This window comes from Talpa europaea (genome assembly GCF_964194135.1).
Source record: "Talpa europaea genome assembly, chromosome: 2".
NCBI classification, from domain to species: Eukaryota; Metazoa; Chordata; class Mammalia; order Eulipotyphla; family Talpidae; genus Talpa; species Talpa europaea.
Genome location: NC_140068.1, coordinates 5,342,365 through 5,360,770, shown reverse-complemented (window position 1 = coordinate 5,360,770; position 18,406 = coordinate 5,342,365).

Here is an 18,406-nt window from a genome sequence, read left to right as displayed (position 1 = left end):
CCCTCCTGCGGTGACCGGGGAGCAGCCGGGGATCGAACCGGCGCTGCAGAGGCCGCGGGCAGCTTCGCAACCCAGCGCTCAACCGCTGCACCACTGGGGAGGCCCAGCTGTGTAGTATCTTATTGTGTATATTTACTACATCTTCTTAATCGACACATCTGTCAATGGGCATTAGTTTGTTACCATAACGTGGTTATTGTAAATAGTGCTGCAATGAACATGGAGTGCACATATCCCTTCAAATTAGTGATTTTATATTCTTCAACTAGATATCTAGGAGTGGAATTGCTGGATCATATGGTATATATATTTTTGATATTTTGAGGAGCTTCTATAGTGCTTGCTTTTTTTTTTTTTAATGACTTCTTGTTACTCCCACAAAGGCAGTATTTATAGGAGTGGTAGCCTTGATAAATCAGAATAAATGGTAGAAAATCAATAGTGAAGCTAGATACATTTCTTTTTCTCATCCTCCCATATTTTCATTACAACTTTATTTGGAACATAATTAATGACAATGACATGAAAATGATTCCAAAATCTGTGCCTGCCTATACTACTAAATCAATACAAATTCTGAAAAGTGAAAAAAGGATATGTTGTTTGGAATGTTATTGTGTTCTTGAGACTTCTATGGAAATGATGAATAAAATATTTGAATTTTACTTTCTATGAAAGACTATGAAACACTGATTATTTCAGAGTGTGAAGTTATGGACTGTTTTCTGGTGTTAAATATGTCGATTTATTAATGAAAATAATATATAGTTAGTGATTATCTAGTGGTACTGAATTACTGAGTATTTCAAGCAAAATATTACAGAACAAATTCCACGATGGAGGTTGTCAACAGTTCCTTAGACTAATTTTTGACAGCTTTATTGAGGTGCAATTGGCATACATGGAACTACACACATTTCAAGTGTACAATTTGATGAGTTGTGACAAATGATATGCATCTTTGAAGTCATCACCACAATCAAGATAATGGACATAATATTTTGCCCTAAATCTTACTATGTACCTTTGCAATCCTTCTATCCAGCCCTTTCTGGGCCTACCCTGCCTTTCCAGGACACCACTGACCTACTTTTTATCACTATACGTGAGTTTACATTTTCTAGAAATTTATGGAATGAAATTGACTTGTTAAATGCTTTTAAAATAAATGTAAAATAGTATTATAACCATTACAATAAACACATACAAGCATGTAAGAGTAGTTTTGGGGGGCCTCCCTGGTGGCACAAGGGGTTAAGACACAGCACTATGAAGCTATCCACAGCCACTGCAGCATGAGTTCGATCCCTAGGCAGGGAGCTGACCCACATGGCGCAGCAGACCTCTCCTGACTCGCCTGCTGCTCCCCTCAGCAGTGTATTTCAGTAGATCTGCCTGTTCTGCTCCGCACTCTGTTTCTGGTGAATCCTCTCACACATACACCCCCACCTTGCACCTCTGGCCTACATCCCAGTACTGTATGCAAAAATAAATAAAAGATGAATCTTAAAGAAAAGAAAGAAAGAAACATACAACCATGATAAATACTACTGAACAATAAAAAGAAACTGATGATCAGTGCAATGACCTGGATGACTCTCCAGAGCATTACACTGAAAGAATATCACCAATCCCAAAAGGTTATCCACTATATGATTCCATGTATATATCACTCTCGAAATGACAAAATTATACAAATGGAGAGAGGTCGGTGGTAGCCAAGGGTTACAGAAGACTGGGGGTGGGGTTTGGGGGTGGAGTAGGGGTGAGTCTGACTATAAAAGAGCAACAAGAGGGATCCTTGCAAGATGGGAATGTTCTGTACCTTGACCGATATCAGAGCCGATATCCTGGTTGTAATATTGTACAATAGTTTTGCAAGATGTTACCATGGGGGAAACTGGGCAAAGGGTATCTCTCTGTATTTCTTACAGCTGCATGTGCCCCCGTACAATTTAAAAAGAAAAAGAAAAGAAAGATCCAAGGTGGCCTCCCTAGTGGCCTAGGGTTAAGTCTCAGCACTATCACTGCTATGGCCTGAGTTTGAGCCCCGGCCAGGGAGCTACCCAAATGGAGCAGCAGACCTCTCCTGTCTCCCCATTGCTCCCCTCAGCTGTGTATTTCAGTAGATCCACCTGTTTTGCTTCCCACTCTGACTCTGTTGACTCCTCTCAACCCCTGCACCTCTATGCAAATAACTAATTAACTAAATAAATAAATAAATAAAAATAAAATATCCAAGATTAGTTTTTACTCAATTTTCCGGCATCCTTGAAGTATCTTTTAAAGTGAAAACTAAACCAAATTTGATGTCCTCACAGTATTCATAGGTTGGTATTTCGTTTGGCTTATAAGCTTGTTAACTCTGAAACAATCAGACTTGACAAAACACAGAAACAATAGATTTCCTGACTCTGCCCTGCGGTGTAAATACACCCCTTTAACTCCTTAGCTTCAGCAGCCCAGTAAAGTAGTACTGGAGCCTCCTGGAAAGGTCCAGCCAACATCACTCCCAAATCATGCGCTTGATGGGTCTCACAGGAACCAGCTCACACAAGAAATGCAGCAAGGAGACAGAACAGCTAAGAAAACTCTCTGCAAAAGTCCTTCCCACCAGTATTTACATGACTTCAATTCCCAAAATGCATATTGGAATGTAGCAATATCATATTGAGTACCAGACAGAGGATTAAAAATCAGATAAAGGGCCTCCCCGGTGGCGCAGCGGTTGAGCGCTGGGTTGCGAAGCTGCCCGCAGCCTCTGCAGCGCCGGTTCGATTCCCAGCTGCTCCCTGGCCACCATAGGAGGGTCCCACATGGCGCGCAGACCTCTCCTGCCGCCCGCTGCTCCCCTCAGCAGTGTACTTCGGTCCTTCTGCCTGTTCTGCTCCCCGCTCTGGCTCTGGTGAATTCTCTCACCCTCCCGCGCTTCTGACTGTACCCAGTGCATGTATAAACGAAACAAACGAACAAACAAACAAATAAATAAAACATGCCTCTATAAAAAAGAAAAAAAAAATAAAATAAAAATAAAAAAAATAAAAATCAGATAAAGAATGGGGTGGGGCACTTTAAATGGGTGGGTATTTTAAAATATTCATTTGCTGGGCTAAATTTTTTTGAACAAAGTGGACAATTTATATTTCTTCGATTAAAAAAAAAAATTCTCTTTGTATAGCCCAGCAGGCTCCTCCACCCAGCTCTCTGCGCCTGATCTCTGGCCCCCCACTCCCTGCCCTGCAGCAGCTGCAGCGTGTGGAGAGTGACCTGGGCCTTCTGGAACAGGCAGGCCGGCCACCTGGGGCCAGAGATGGGTGGATAAAAACAGTCCCTTCTACTGGGACCAGGAAGGCCGGCAGTGGGAGGCATGTTCCGTGCAGGACTCAGTGCATCTCTGGAGTCTCATCCGCACAGAGTAGCAAATGCAGCTGAGTGTTCTCTACACACTTGCTATCTGAGCAGCCAGCGGTCCTCTCCCTCCCCAGGCTCTGCCTGTACCCCTGAGCCCCAACTCCCACACTGTCTCCTCCCCTCTGGGAGCCAAGCCCTTCAGGACTGCCTTCTCCTCCCAGGGTGTGCCCTTGGGCTCCCATTTTTTTACATTGCTTATTGGAGTACCTCAGGCTCTCCCCAGATGGGAGGTTGCAGAAGCCCATTTGTGAATTAAACAGTCCCATGCCTCCCCTGCGCCCCTACCCAAAAGCCTACCTTTCCTTGGCTTCTGTTTAGGAGCAACTATCACATCTTCGTCTATAAACACAGGCAACATTCAAGGCAACCCAGCGAGGCAATTCCAAAGATGCACAGATTCATGACTTTTCATAATCGTCTTTTTCTAAAGCTCTGGTACCGCGCAGCGCTCAGCCTGCAGTGGCCACCAAATCTAGAAGCTGACTCTGGCCAAGGAAGTCAGGTCCTGGCACAGGAGCTACATCACCCCAAACATGTGCCTGTGAAAGAGGTTTTGTTTTCCACATTTCATGGTATTCAAGTAACAAGGTGTCTACACACTCTGGAGCGATTCAGAGAAAAATTCCAACTTAGGTAAGTCTAGGGTAGCAGAGAGAAAAGCGAAAGGACTTGAGACAGCTGAGCTGTCTAAAGGGCTATGTTGGGCCTCCCTGGTGGTGCAAGGGGTTAAGACGCAACCTATGAAGCTGTCCACAGCCTCTGCAGCATGACTTCAATCCCCAGCCAGGGAGCTACCCACATGGCGCGGCAGACCTCTCCTGACTCACCCCCTACTCCCCTCAGCAGTGTTTTTCAGTAGATCTGCCCGTTCCGTTCCCAACTCTGTCACTGGTGGATCCTCTCACCCCCCACACTTCTGGCCTGTACTCCAGTTCTTGTATGCATAAATAAATAAATCTTAAAATATATATATACATATACATATATATAATGTTTGATTGAAGCAATATTGCTTTCTAGCATTATATAACTTTCAGGTGTGCATCACTAGAAACCACCATCCAGCTCGTGGGAGAACAGTCTACACAGCAGGCTGGCCTTCACCACCCCATGCCCCCCACCCGCTTATTCTTCCACTCTCTGCCCCTCCAGCAGAAGGCGCTGCTCCGGGTCCCCCACAGCAGATACCCCAGCTCAGCCTCTGGTTCTCATCCCGCATCCTGTTGACTGGACCATCCTGTTCTCTCCCCAGCACCTCCCTCTTTCTCAGGACACTGCCCCGCGGCCTCCTTTGTGCGCTTACTCTTGACTGTCCTTCATCGTGGGGCTCTCGAGGCCCGAGTCAGGCCTCCTGTTCTTTCCTCACCCCATGCCATGCTGTCTTCTTCCTGAGCAAGCTCAGCCCCTTCCACTGCTTGGGAGCCACTCTCTGGCCCGGGGTGTCCCAGCGGGTCCCCTCGCCCCACCTCGTGTCTGTCATCCGGAGCAGACAACCCACCTGCCCTTGGGGAGGCACGAGTACTTCAGAATAACCTGCCTCCTTTTAATAAAAACTGGCGTCTTCTCTTGTATTTCATATTTTGCTAGCTCAGCAAGCCCGTGTGGAAAATTAATACACAGGAACCCCATTTAAAGGAGGTCGGGAGGTGGAAGAATGTCCTCACCGGGAACCTTAGGGACACTGCTGCGTCGCCCCAAAGGACAGCCCCCCCCACAGGACAGGCTCTGATAGCAAGTGATGCTGCAGGTCCCCTGCCAGGGACAGGCCAGCCTCTCAGTGTTGCACCAGCGTGTGTCTCCTTTTCTGGGAAAGTGAGCTGTGTGTGGCTCACCTGGAGGCCACACATTCTGAATTGCCTTTCATTGTTGTTTGCAAACACACCCCTTCTGCTGGTGGAGTCAGTGGATCAGTTTGAGGTCCACAGAATGCTGCAAGCCACGCAATTTCCCCACCTCTCCTGTGTTCCCTCTCCAGTAGCCAAACCTGATGAATTGTGTTTCCTGCAAGTCCTTGGCAGTGGTTTCTCTCCATCCACATCCCGGCCAGCACCTTGTCACCCTCCCTGGTTGTCATCACCTATTTCACACGGTCAGCACAGACATCCACAGTTCGGCTCACGGATGTTTGCACAAGTCAGCTGTGACCTACATCCCAGGAGTGGTTGGTTGGTATTTAAAAGACCTCGATCAGAGTATTATTCACCTTAAAAATGGAATGAGATGGGCCTCCCCGGTGGCGCAGCGGTTGAGCGCTGGGTTGCGAAGCTGCCCGCAGCCTCTGCAGCGCTGCTTCGATCCCCGGCTGCTCCCCGGCCACCGGAGGAGGGTCCCACATGGCGCGCAGACCTCTCCTGCCGCCCGCTGCTCCCCTCAGCAGTGTACTTCGGTCCTTCTGCCTGCTCTGCTCCCCGCTCTGGCTCTGGTGAATCCTCTCACCCTCCCGCGCTTCTGACTGTACCCAGTGCTTGCATAAATAAATAAATAAATAAATAAATAAATAAATAAATAAATAAATAAATAAATAAATAAAAAATGGAATGAGATCCTGACATATGCTATAAGGATGAACCTCGAAAATATCATGAAGTAAAGCAAATCACACACAAAAGGACAGACACGGAGGACAATTCCACTTGCATAAAGAGCCCAGAGAAATCAAATCCAAAGAGACAGAAAGCAGAATGGCGGTCGCCAGCGGCTGGGGAGGCAGCGTTGGGGTGGTGAGTTGGTGTTTGGTGGATGTGGAACCAAGCTTAGCTGAGGTTTCGCCATTTTGTATATCCTCCACCTTGCTATGTTAGTCCTTGTCCAGCCGCATTCCGGAGATAGTTTCAGCAGTCACAACCCTCACTCCACTTGGTGAGGAAAAAGCAGACCACCCCAGCCGCCAATGAGGGCAGTCCTGTCCATACATGGGACAGCATCTCTAACCGTCCAAGCAGTTTGAAAATGTAACCGCGCGCGCCAAAATGCCTTTGTAGTAGCCAATGAGTAATTGCCAGCTTCTTTCAAAATTCGCGCCACTCGCGACCCTGTAAGATACCCCAGCTTCCTCTGTTCGGGGCTCTCGACCTCTGCCGTTGCATCAGTGCGTGTTGAGGGCCCGGACTTGAGCCCGTAATAAACTCCCTTTTGCATTTACATCAGCTGTCTTTGGATTCTTGGAGGCTATGCTCGCCGAGTCTGCTGCTCTTGGGCACAACAGTGGACACAGGGTTTCTCTTTGGGCTGATAAGGAAGTTCTAGAGATGGACAGAGGTGACAGCTCCCCACACCGGGAAGTGCTCAGTGCCCTCCCCGCATGGTTAAAAAGGTTAAAGGTCCATTGTGTTTGCATCTTCCACCTTCACATTCAAAAGAGAGGCGGGAGGGGCCTCCCCGGTGGCGTGGCGCAGCGGTTGAGCGCTGGGTCGCGATGCTGCCCGCGGCCTCTGCGGCGCCGGTTTGATCCTTGGCTGCTCCCCGGCCACCGGAGGAGGGTCCCGCATGGCGCGCAGACCTCTCCTGCCGCCCGCTGCTCCCCTCAGCAGTGTCCTTCGGTCCTTCTGCCTGCTCTGCTCCCCGCTCTGGCTCTGGTGGATTCTCTCACCCTCCCACGCTTCTGACTGTACCCAGTGCATGTATGAACAAAAAACAAACAAACAACTAAATAAATAAATAAAACAAAAAAAAGAGAGGGGGAGAAGACCCCAATCAGAAGTCCATCCCCGCCCAAGTATCTCACTTAATCTGCACTAGAGAATTTACTGATTAGAGGGGAAAAAAATGTTAAAGATCATTTTTTAATTGGTAAATGAGGCGTTCGAGGGCAGGGGCTGTAGGGAAGTCACACAGGTACTCACCCTCCTGAATCAGCAGGTGTGAGAGCGGGGTCAAGTGGCTCCTTTGGTCTAGAAATTCTAGAAATCTGCTGGTGTGGCCCTTCTCCCCTGCCCATACATATGCTCACCCTCAAGGGAGGGGCTCCTGGGGGACACTGTTGAAATCGCTCAGATTGACTCCCTCCAGGAATGTGTCTGGATCCCCGAAGGGCAGCAAATTAGGATGCCACGGGGCTCCCACAATGCCTGGTCTGATGTTGTCTTGCCACTTGCTCTTAACTGTCTGTACCAGGCCCGAGCCTGGCCAACCTGCTCTTACTGCATCCATGGGCATGTGGGACAGGAGACCGAGGGCTCTGGTGGCCTCTAATTCTCAGACGCTGCAAAATTTCTGCAGAAATCTTTTTTTTTTTTTTTTTAAGATTTATTTATTTATTTATATAAGCACTGGGCACAGTCAGAAGCGCGTGAGGGTGAGAGAATTCACCAGAGCCAGAGCGGGGAGCAGAGCAGGCAGAAGGACCGAAGGACACTGCTGAGGGGAGCAGCGGGCGGTAGGAGAGGTCTGCGTGCCACGTGGGACCCTCCTCTGGTGGCCGGGGAGCAGCCGGGGATCGAACCAGCGCTGCAGAGGCTGCGGGCAGCTTCGCAACCCAGCGCTCAACCGCTGCGCCACCGGGGAGGCCCTCTGCAGAAATCTTAAGCTGTAAATCAGGACTTGCCAATTTCTCACTGTCCACGGAAACCCTGCCTTCCCACCGCTGCCCAGCGCCCCCCGGCAGAGCGATGGCCAGCTGCTCCTAGCCTGGTTCGCAGGCCTTTGAAGACCTGACCCTCCTCTGTCCCCTTCTGACCCCACCCTCTCTCAACCACGTCATACCAAACTTGAACCCCAAGCCACCCTTGAGGCTGCCCTTGTCTTTCCCACCTTCCAGCTCCTGCACGTGCTTTCACTCTGCCTGCCAAGCTCTGCCGCCTACGCCCGCGCTGCCTCTCGCTGTAGGGACACAGGTGGATTCGGGGCAGCAAGCCTGGCAAGAACGACAGTGTCTTCGCCTTTGCCTGAATGTTGCTTTTTTTTAATCGTGCTTTATGCAGCAATGAAATCGAGCAGTTTGCATAGAGAAAGATGAACTAGACACAACAGAGAGAAACAGAGACTGCTCAGTCTGGGAGAAGCAGGGGAGGGGGGGCAAGGGGTGGAGGGAGCCGCCCTGATTCTTCACCTGCGGCAATTCCAGGCCAGACTTTCCTCCTGAGAAGCAATGACGTGCCTGTCCTTGGCCCAGGGAGCTCACAGGAAAACTCATCTGCGGTCAGCTGAGCCCTGGCCACGCTACTGGATCTGCGGATGACCCTTTCCCTGGGTGAGGCCAGCCCCCAGCCACATCTCAGGATCTGCTGGGGTGGGGGTGGGGGTCGGGGTTGGGACCTGAGTGCCCAGGCAACCCACCTGCTCACTCTGGGAAGAATTAGTTTAACAATCTGGCATTTTAAAGTCAAATGAGGTAATTTGACTTTCAATTCTATTCCATTGATCAAGAGAGGGTTTCAAAAGCCGGGATGAATTGTCAGTTTCTTCTAGAGGAACCTATATAACCTCAGGAGGAGAGAAAAGGAAGAGACGCCCCTAAAATATCAGCGGACTGGAAGGTTTGCTGGCCAGGACATGTTCAACCGGAAACACACAAAAGCTAATGTGAGTGTGGCAGCTCCTTGTAAGTGCTGCCAAAGCATCTTGTTCTAGATTCTCCATTTGCTGAGGCTTTTCTGAGGAGCTGAGGTGAAACTGGAAAAGCAAGTAGACTGCACTTTAATAACAGTAGAAACATCCAGAATGGAATCTTGAAGTCAACGCTAATAGTCTCAGAGGACTTGTGTTAGCAGCTGATTTCCAGAGAGAAGCCGAGAGACTTTGTGAAGCTGCATGGGAGAACAAGAGGTTCTGTTAAACCTGTTCAATACCAGGGCTGTCCTATAACAGCTCCTTATCTGGCGAGGCCTCCTCCCACCAACCTGGGCAGAGTGGAGCCACCCTCGCCTGATCCTCCAGAAGCAGGACCGGCAGCCTGCGACAAAGGCAGGCGCCAAGCAGAAGTGCTGGCTCGAGTCTCCCGAGAAAGCTAATCAGATGGCAGGAGCAGCGGCTCCTTGGGAGCGGAGGGCGGAGGGGGCAGCCGGCTGGGAAGAAGCTCACCGAGAACAAGGGCAGGATGCAGGGAATGAGCAAAAAATAAACCTGAGCTCAGTCTCAATTACAGCTAAGTGTCAGTCACCGGAAAGCAACTTAAAACAGAAGGCCACCACCTCCCCTGGCGAGGCCCTGGCGCGCCCGCTGCGAGCTATTCTTAGTCAGATTCGCCCAGCCCCACCTGCAGCAGGATGAAAACCCTCCTCTACCTGAGACAAGGGCTATCGCTCCTGCTCTCGCTTTCCCTTTGCTCTGAAGTCTCTGTTAGTGTGTGTTCTGGACATAAATATGGTCGATTCAAGCAGGCAAGCGCTTGTGGTGAGCAGGCTAAACATTGTAATTAATAAGAAGTCTAGGGCCTCCCTGGTGGCACAGGGTTAAAGTCTCAGCGCTATCAAGCTAGAGCCAGACACTGTGTCATGAATTCCATCCCCAGCCAGGGAGCTACCCACATGGCACAGCAGGCCTCTCCTGTCTCCCTGCTGCTCCCCTCAGCAGTGTGTTTCAGTGGATCTGCCTGTTCTGTTCCCCACTCTGTCTCTGGTGAATCTTCTCACCCCCCACCTCTGGTCTGTACCCCAGCTCTTGTGTGCATAAATTAATAAATCCTTAAAAAACATAAGAAATCTAACAGAGGGTGAATGGAGGTCAAAACTGGCTTTCTTTGTTTCAGAATTCCTAAGTTCTTCTCTTACTGATTATCTGATTATCTGAGGTATCTCTGACTTGCTTCCCTTTTTTTTTTTTTAAAGATTTATTTATTTATTTATTTATTTATACAAGCACTGGGCACAGTCAGAAGCGCGGGAGGGTGAGAGAATTCACCAGAGCCAGAGCGGGGAGCAGAGCAGGCAGAAGGACCGAAGGACACTGCTGAGGGGAGCAGCGGGCGGCAGGAGAGGTCTGCGCGCCATGTGGGACCCTCCTCCGGTGGCCGGGGAGCAGCCGGGGATCGAACCCGCGCTGCAGAGGCTGCGGGCAGCTTCGCAACCCAGTGCTCAACCGCTGCGCCACCGGGGAGGCCCTGACTTGCTTCTTTTAAAGAAACTCTCCAATTTAAATTGGGTGAACTTTATTTCTTCCAAATGGTGGACAAGGCCTTGCTGTGTGGTTTCAGTGACTATAAATGCCCCTTTTAAGTCTATGTAATTTTAAAATCAGAAAGCTCTGAAGCCCACAGGAAGGTTTATCCTTAGACAAATTGCCTCTGGCTCCAACAACCCTGTTTGTGCTCTCCTTTGTGGGCGGGGTCTCCCAGTGACACTGGCTGGTTGTGTTGCCATTAAGGCTGATATGTGAATTTGTGAGATTTTTCTTTTTGTCAAGACCAGTTGGAGGGCAGAGGAAGGAACTGCAGCTGTGACAGAGGACACCTGAGTCTCGGGGTTGGCATTATGTAATAACTGTAGACTTTGGCGGGGACAGATCAGGGCACACACTGTGGCCAAGGTCTACCGCTGTGGCATTTTGGAGGAATTACTGAATGTCTAAGTCTTCTGTTTTCTTGTGTGTGAGGTGAGGGACTAGTACCCAATTTACATGAGATCATTCAAAGACTTCCATGAAATAAGAGATGGAGGGCTTCCCTGGTGACACAGGGGTTAAAGTCTCAGTGCTATAAAGCTATCACCAGCCACTGCAGCACAAGTTCGATCCCCAGCCAGGGAGCTGACCCACAGGGCACAGCAGACCTCTCCTGTCTCCCCGCTGCTCCTCTCAGCAGTGTTTTTCAGTGGCTCTGCCTGTTCTGTGCTCCACTCTATCTCTGGTGAATCCTCTCACCCCCTGCGCCTCTAGCCTACCTCCCAGTTCTTGTGTGCACAAATAAATAAATAAATAAATAAATAAATAAATAAATAAATAAAATCTTTTTAAAAAAGTATTTAGAAAAAATAAGAGATGGAGAAACATTAGCTATTGTGATTATTCCAATAGCAGCTGCAGTACTTCCTGGCTCTTTCTGGAAGCGTGCGCAAGGCTGGTCCTCTCTTGTAAAGTGGGGCTGCTGACAACTGCCTTGTAGGATGACCGAGGATGTGGACAGAGCTGTGTGCCGTGCCTGACATGTAGGACATGCCAGTCAACTCAGTGCCTCCTACCCACTTGGTGGCTGAGAATTAGATGGAAATGTGCCTACTGAGTGCTCAGATGAATTGCACAGAGGTAGTCACTGTGAGTGGATCCCCACAGGAGAACTGGTCGCGGAGCAACATAAGAGCACCACACGTAGTGTTTTGATCATACCCATGAGTTAGAAGAGCGCTTATTTATCCAGACTCAACTGTAGCGCTACTCTCAGGCTGGCGTTCAATACTGGAGCTAGAGACACAAGCAACAACTTCTGCCCTTAGTGTGTTTGCAATCCTTGGGGAGACTGTAGCTGGAGCTGAGGCTTGCAGCACAGTGATGGGCCACTTAACGACAGGGTGTGCTCTGAGAGATGATTCTAGGTCACTTCACCCTGGTATGAACATCATTGAGTGTAAATATACAAACCTAGAGGGTGCAGCCTCCTACAGGAGACTGTACAGCAGAGCCTCTTGGGACCGCCATCATGTATGGGTCCATCTTTGAAACGTAATTATGCCATGCAAGACTGAGAGGAGGAGGTAAGACTGGATCCAATGGGTTTCTTTCTTTCTTTTTAAAGGTTTATTTATTTATTTATTAAAGATTTATTTATTTATGCATTCAAGAGCTGAGGCACAGACCAGATTTGTGGGGAAGTGAGCGGATTCACCAGAGACAGAGTGGGGAGCAGAACAGGTGGATCCACTGAAACACACTGCTGAGGGGAGCAGCGGGGAGATGGGAGAGGTCTGCTGCGCCGTGTGGGTAGCTCCCTGGCTGGGGATCAAACTCATGCCATAGTGGTGATAGTTCTGAGACTTAACCCCTAGGCCATGGGATCCAATGGGTTTCTGAGGAAGGGCCATTCAAGGAAAGGAACGTGGGCCTGAGCAGGTTCCAGGCTGAATCCAGAATGGGGATGGCGTGAAGAGTGAGGCTTTGTCCAGCCACGTGGGCATTGGCAAGAACAAGAATGTGAAAGACATTCACAGAGGGAAGAGCGCCTGCAAAGACTGGGGGAATGAGAGAGCTTGGTGCCTCTGGGGGTTTTTGTAGTTCAGTATGACAGGCTCACACGGTGTGTGTGCTGGCAATGTTTGGGGGTGAGGGCTTGAGTGTGGTGTTATAAGGCAAGCTGGAGCAAACTAGCACGGAACCTCCCAGTTAGGACATTTTCAGATGGCCTTTTAGGAAGTCATTAAAAGGTTGTTTTTAAAAAAATATGTATTTGTAAATATGTATTTTCATTATACTGGTTAAAATTACAAACAGTAATTTCATTATAGTGGTTAAAATATCCAGGGCCTCCCTGGGGGCCTAGAAGTTAGTCTCAGCACTATCACCATTACAGCCTGAGTTCGATCTCCAGCCAGGGAGCTGACCCACATGGCACAGCAGACCTCTCCGGTCTCCCTGCTGCTCCACTCAGCAGTGTGTTTCAGTAGATCTGCCTGTTCTGCTCCCCACGCTGTCTCTGGTGAATCCTCTCACCACGCCTCTCCGAACCTCTGGCCTACATGCCAGTTCTTCTACTAAATACATTTAAAAAAATAGTATATCAAACATTGACCTTTTAGGGAGTGCATAATTATCTGAATTTTAACACATACACAGTTTCATGTAACTATCGCCATAATTAGGATGTGGAATGGTTCAATCATGCCCCCCCAAATTCCTTCTGCTACCCCTGTCGTCACATCCTTCCCTACCCCACTACTGGCAACTTCATTCCATCACTACGTTGGGTTTTTTTTCTGTCTTTTAGAGAATGCATATAAATGGAATCAGCATGCAACTGATGTAGCATGTAAACCTTTGAGACTGTTTGAGACTGACTTCTTTTACTCAGCTCAATGCCTTTGAGATTCCTCCAAGTCGTGTGTATCAGTACTTTTTCCTATTTATTCCTGGATAATGTTTCATTCTAAGGACATGCCACAATGCCCCAGCTACTCCTCCCTCCATGGAACATTTCACTGAACTTAAGGCCAGGTGCAATTTTTTTCCTTTGAGTAAAATCTTATTCTCCAAATGAAAGGACTTACAAATTGAATATTAACCAGAGGGATAAGACTTAGCTGTCAGAAGAAGAGATGGAGGACTGTGGGACAGAGGAAGCTATTATTTCAAGAAACTAAAAGACAGTGGTCATGAGGCCAGAGTGCAGGGGACAGGTAGATTTCCAGGAGAGATAGGACATGGATGAGCAGCTGGACATAGTCTGGAGGGAGAAATCTCAAGTGAAGCTCAGGTTTTTGGTTAGGAAGAGAAATACGATGATGAAATAAGGAATTCAGACAGAGGAGATGATGCAATCATGTCAGAGGCCCAGATTTCTCTTTTCTAGGACAGCCTGTCATGAAAGGGTGGAAGTGTGTGAGGCAGTTGGCACATAGCAGAGACTCAGTAAAGGACACATCATTGGGGATCTAGTGTACCCCAGGCTTTGGGCCAGTGTTACCAATCTTGAAAAGTCAGATCTGTAAGCAGGTCATCTGCATGTATTTATGAGAGGTGCTAAGCAAGAGCTGTGCAGGGGTGATTCCAAAGCACCAGGAAGAACCCTGAGCTGAGCCTGGGCTATCACAGATGACTTCCTGGAGGAGGAGTTGCCTTAAGGCCAGATGCAATTTTTTCCCTTTGAGTAAAATCTTATCCTCCAAATGGAAGGACTTACAAAGTGAATATTAACCAGAGGGATAAGACTTCATCATTCACAAGCTAGTCTGCGTTAGACAACTAATGCAATAAAGCTACGAATGCTAGGAAAGTTTGAATGGAGGATGGGATGAAAACCCATCATCTGGGAGTAGGGGTTGCTGAATTTCTAACTTGGGAAAGTTGACCAATTAGAATCACCAGGAAGCCTTTAAAAAACTCAGAATACTGAGCCTTACCACAGGCCAAAAATCATAGACTCTCTGAGTAAGAACAATTAAAAATGAAGAAAACTGATAACTCTCCAGATGATTTTAAATGTGAAGATGGTCTAGAATATCCAGACCCTAGAGTATTTGGTCTTGGTCTTTGGTACAACCAGAGCATCTGCATAGTTGGCAGCAGAGCTGGAGGGTACTAAAAGGCACTCACCTGATTTATGCCACACATAGAGTCCAAATCCTCACCTGGCCATTGATCATAAGGGAAATGGAGCACATAAATGACACAGTTCCGCTCACCCTCATTCTTGAAAAATCAGCTCTGAACAGGTCCCATCGACTAGGGGTTAGTTGTCCTTATCTGTAGCCAGACAATCCCACCACACCCAATAAAAACTATAAACAGATTAAAGGCATGACTTTCAAAAAATAGCAATAATTGTTATATTTCTGAGGTCTTGCTATGTCCTAATGTTGCATATACATAGATTTCTCATCTTTCTAAAAGCTCGGGGAGGTAACAAGTGCAGTAGGCCCATCTTTAAGGTTCAAGGTTGTACCTCTCCCAGTGGCTGAGCTGTCAGTGTCCACATTTCTTTCTTTCATTATATCAAATAAATGACCTTGAAAGATCTCTAATGAGGACAAGAGTGACCAGTGAGAAAAATGCCAAGGGGCCCAGAAAAAAAAGGAATATGACAATTACGTGTATAATAAATCAGTTAGGAGGAACCATGAAAACTAATCACACAAAAAGAGACTGAGTAAATAAAAATTAGGCCAAGCGTCTATCAGCAAAAGAGCCTACCAAGGCTGAGGGAATGTTTTGTGAAAAAGAAGGAGAGAGGTCCTGCCTTCCCTGACCCGTGTTTTATGTGTGTGCAAGGCTGGTGTTTAGAGTGATCCCTCAATTCAACTCCCCCCCAGCCCCCTTATCCTTCCTGAGTTTTTTGACTTCAGAAAATAGGTCTAAAGAGATTGTTTCTGTCTCCAGCTGTCCCCAGTTGCCCATCAAATTCAGCCTTTGTTTTTCCTGAAGCTTCTCTACCTCGCCATGCAACCCATCTCAAATCATCCCAGCGGCTGAGGGCTGACAGCTGCACCCGAGTCCCAGCAACACAGACCTTGACCTTAACAGCACGTTGGCCTACTAAATCCATCAATTCAGTTACACAGGAAGAGGTGGGAGAGAGAGAAGCACAAAAGAGGGCCGAGGATCATCAAGGAGGAATAAAGGACTGAGGCGAGCAGGCTGACCAAAGACTCTGGGTGAATGATGACAGGGCCAGGAGGGGGCTTTGCAACAGGCTGTGAAGGGTCACCGTAAGGTGAGTTAGCCACTCTCCCCCCAACCAGGGGGACAACAAAGCAGTTTACATTTAGTCTGGGATTTAGAGTAGATACGAAGAAGAACTTTGAGGGTATAATGTTGGTTTAATAAAGGAAAAGATTATAGACAAGGTTTTATATGCCATCCTTCCCGGATAATGTTGAGGCATAACTATTCTCAGGCACTCCTGTATGCATGGCATCTACTGTCATTGCAGTAATAATCAAGTACCAACTATGTATGCGTGGCAGTGTATCGGACACTTCAAATGGACTCATTATTTAATTGAACCTTTTTAGAAACACTCAAAGTGAAATGCTGTTACCTACATGTTACAGGAAACTATCATCTGAGCCTTCAGTGAGTTATAATCTTTTTGCTGGTGGAGGAACTTATGGAAAAACAGTATCTGTGAAGTACAATAAAAACGGTCTGCTTGTACATAAACAGATGTGCATTTAACAAGAGCCCCAAAACAGATGAAACAAAAGTGACAGAAATGGAGGGAGAAATAGACAACTCAGCAATCATAGTTGGAGACTTCAACACCCGACTTTCAGTATTAGAGTGACTAGATAGGACACAACAAGGACTAGAATGAACATTATAAACTCTTTATAACCGACAGGTAGACCTTAGAATACTTCACACAACAGCAGCAGAATATACGTGCTTCTCAGATGAATGCGTGGCGCACACTGCAGTTTGGGCCGTGTGTTAGGCCATGAAACAGACCTGCTCATAGATAGGACTTGGGGCCATTCACGAATATTGAAAGCTACCCACATACTCTTAAATAACCTAATAAATAAGAGAAAACTTCACAAAGGAAATTAGAAAAATACTTTGAGATGAATGAAAATATACACATGTAACTTACCAAAACTTATGAAATTCATCTAGAGCATTTATTAGAGGGAAAGTTATGGCTGTAAATGCCCAGATTAACAAAGGAAAATATTTCAAATCAATAATCTAACTTTCCACTTTAAGACACTAGATAAGGGTCTCCCCAGTGGCACAGCGGTTGAGCTCTGAGTTGCGAGGTTGCCCGTGGCCTCTGCGGCCCGGGTTCCATCCCCGGTTCGATCCCCGGCTGCTCCCCGGCCACCAGAGGAGGGTCCCACATGGCGCGCAGACCTCTCCTGCCGCCAGCTGCTCCACTCAGCAGTGTCCTTCGGTCCTTCTGCCTGCTCTGCTCCCCGCTCTGGCTCTGGTGAATTCTCTCACCCTCCCGCGCTTCTGACTGTACCCAGTGCTTGTATAAATAAATAAATAAATCTTTAAAAAAAAAAAAAAAAGACACTAGATAAAGAAGAGCAAACTAATCCCAAAGCACGCAGAAACAAGGATATAATGAAGATTATAACATAAATAAATGAAATACAAGATAGAAAAACAACAAAGTTAACAAAACCAAAAGTTGATCTGTGAAAAGATCAACAAAATTGACATTTTAATGAGAATGTTTGAGAAAAAAAGAGAGAAAATACAAATTACTAAATCCGGAATGAAAGAAGGAACATTTCCTGAGATTTTACAGAAATAAAAGAGACATTAGGGTTATTTTGGACAGTTAAATAACAGCAAATCAGTTATCATATGTAATGGACAAATTTCTAGAAGGATACAAGCCATTCTATTCAGAAAAATCAGAATATAATTTTAACAGAAACTAGTGGTTAAAAAAAATTTCCATAAAGAAAAAGCAAAGATAAAATTCAAGGAATAAAAGGAGTAATTGACAGCTACTAGACTGAAGGAAGAGAGAAGAGGTAGAATGACACTCCTCATTTATCCCAACATGACTTTTTTAAAATTGTGGTGGGGCCTCCCTGGTGGCACAAGGGGTTGAGCGCAGCACTATGAAGCTGTCCTCAGCCTCTGCAGCATGAGTTCGATCCCCGGCCATGGAGCTGACCCACATGGCGCGGCAGACCTCTCCTGACTCGCCCACTGCTCCCCTCAGCAGTGTATTTCAGTCAGTCTGCCCGTTGTGTTCCCCACTCTGTCTCTGGTGAATCCTCTCAACGCCTCCCCCCACCACCCGGCACCTCTGGCCTGCATCCCAGCTCTTGTATATATAAATAAATAAATCTTTAAAAAAATAAATAAAATGGTGCTTAAGGAACACATGACCTAAGATGTATCATCTTAATCAGTCTGGTAGTATTAAATCTATTCACATTGTTGTGAAACAGATCTCCAAAAATTTTTCATCTCACAAATCTGCTCTTTATATATTAAACATGCTCTTTCTGCCCTTCCTCCCAGGCCCTGACAATCACCATTCTACTTTCTATTTCCATGAATGTAACTATTTTCAATAACTCATGTACATGGAATCTTACAATATTAGTCTCTCTGTGACTCACATGTCATTTAGCTATTGTCCCCAAGGTTCTTCCATACGCTAGCTTGTGATAAGATTTCTACAAGTAAATAAATACATCTTAAAATATATATATTTCCTACATTTTTAGGGTTGAGTAGCATTCCATTATAGATATATTTGCATACAATGGAAGCCACCACGTTTTTTTCCCCATTCATCTGTCAATGGACATGTGGGTGGCTTCTGGCTAATTGTGAACAGCGCTGCTGTGGACACAGGTGTGCAGATATCTACTGAGATCCTGCTTTCCATTCTTTGGGGTACATACCCCGAAGTGGGATTATGGGATCAAATGGTAGTTCTATATTG